Genomic DNA, 2,500 nt, shown 5'->3' on the forward strand with positions numbered 1-2,500 from the left:
TTCTTCCTTTGTTTCCTCTCCTTCGGTGTGATTGCTGCTCTGAATTCCCTGTAAAAATTGCTGCATTTTATTCTCGAAATATAGTTCTAACTCGAATCTTTCTCTTTCGAAAAAAGTCAACAATTCATCAATTTCTTCCGAGTCGACGTTTCCGCGAGATACGCTTGATTGTTTTTGCCATTTCCCGAATGATGAAGTTAACTCGTCGAAAGTAGCAGTGTGTTTAGAATCAAATTCAGGATGTTTCACAGGCTCACCGCCTTTCTGGTTCATTCTGCCGAGTGTCAGGGATGTTGACATTCAGCAAAAGAAATATTCGACTACACTATACACTATATCCTCCTTCCACGGACTAGTCGATGATTTTCGAGCAGCAATGCGGTATCCCACAGCATCGTCTATCTATCATATGCGATGTTGTGGTAAAATCCGCACGGCCTCTAAATAAGTCATCCGATGGATGTTGTTCTTAAGTAAACCATAATTTATCCGTAATATCATGTTTTTAAAATGGTGGCTGATAGCAATCGGTGATGTACAAACACCACGAATTTTAAGGCTGTAATATTCCTTCAATTTTCACTACGTCCCGTAACCCGTCGAATACGCCACGGTTTACTGTGACGCACGCTGGTTCTATTTTAAACACAACAACAACAACTACTCCACGAACGTAAAATTCAGGATTCTCCATACTGAGAAAGCCTCATTAAACTCAGAAGAGTATTAAAACGTTTTTCTTGACATTTGACAAGTGCGAGAATTATAAAAAATTAATTTCGAGGCTTTTGCCACCATAAACCTCGAAATAAACCAGAAACGCCACGCAGTTCGTCCATGGGGAAGAAATAATGATACTAATAATGGTCACGAAGAATAGTGACTAATGTGGACATGGACTACTTTTGACAGCATAAACAGAGACGTTCTGTTCTAGATTCTTCATCTGCATGATCTCTCAAACAGGCTAACTGTGGCAATAAAATCTCTAAATGGAGAAGTGATCCTCAGTTGTGTGCAGGTCACCGAATTTGTTGGGCCCGTGTGTTCCCGTGAAATGTCTTAATTATCTCTCAAAAATGCATGGTTACCCCCAATTTTCTTTCTGGATACCAAGAGTACTTACTAAGATCTACTTTCTCCGGATAGTTTTAAACCGCGCAAAAATATCCCTGTATTAGTAAGCATCTCCGATAGGAAATCCGAATAGCTCAAGATGCGCAGAACGTATGCGCAATAACAATAGTAGGCACCGTCCTTAAATGGGATTCGATCGCAGGACCTCTGCGATGCCGGTGCAAACTCAGTTGTGTGCAGGTCACCGAATTTGTTGGGCCCGTGTGTTCCCGTGAAATGTCTCGATGAATTTGAAAAATGTATATGTTTGAAGTGTTCGCTATGGATGTCTACCTAAACGCTTGTCATCTCCCTACATGGTTCAACTGCTTTTTCCGACGTTCTAGAGGGAGTTTTACAACTTTATCACTGAGTTACATTATGCTTTGAACGCTTTCTATAGACACGGGCTGCTATAAAGAAATCACCGTCAAACCTCGAATGACTTCCAGGCAACCCTTCAAACTCCTTAAGCCCCGACTACGCGTTCAAACATTTTTACAAAACACTTGTTGGATCAACAATGTTAGAACGAGTAGCATGCATGTTTGATGACGTTTGTTCAATTTTTTTTTTTTGGAAAAATGTTTTGATTTCGATCAAACATTTTCTTCAACATACAACAAATGTTGAAGCGTGTAGCTGCCCTTTCAACAATGTTGTATTGCAAAGACTAAACTGACGTGTTTCCACCAATACTATTCGCGTATCCAACATGTTGGGACGTGTTCTTCAGTCTAACGATGTCTGAACGTGTAGCCGGGGCTTTACAGATCTTGATTTTGCCAAAAATATCACTCACTCTTCTAGCAGACCGCATGGAAAATCCCAACATCTTGTCATAGTCCTTCAAAAAGCGACATTTTTGGGGGACACTAAGCATTTAGAGGAAAAGTGCATCATTAAAGTGGGGCATTTTAGTAGGGACTAGGAAATAAAAGCAGAATAGGCAAAAGACTATGGGACGAACCGTATCTACACTTTTGCGTGCACGCTGGTTGTTTCTGTTGGATGACAATGACAGTTGGCCCCTTGGGACGGGAAGGTCCAATCAGAAACAACTAATTCACGACACGGTGGTCACCAGATACCAGCCTGCACTACTATCATTTAACTCCCTGAAGAAGTCAGGCCGTGATAATAATAATAATAATAATAATAATAATAATAATAATAATAATAATAATTATTATTATTATTATTATTATTATGTGCAAAATTTGATTTTTATTTCTGATACAAACAGCAACATTTTGTTGGAAAAAATTCAAACAACTGTAGTTTCTCCACAAGCCACCCAGCCTCAACTGTGCCCAAAAAAATAAAAAATAAAAAATAATAATAATAATAATAATAATAATAAAATAATTAATAATTTTATTCA

The sequence above is a fragment of the Montipora foliosa genome, chromosome 2 (genome assembly GCF_036669935.1).
Source record: "Montipora foliosa isolate CH-2021 chromosome 2, ASM3666993v2, whole genome shotgun sequence".
Lineage (NCBI taxonomy): Eukaryota > Metazoa > Cnidaria > Anthozoa > Scleractinia > Acroporidae > Montipora > Montipora foliosa.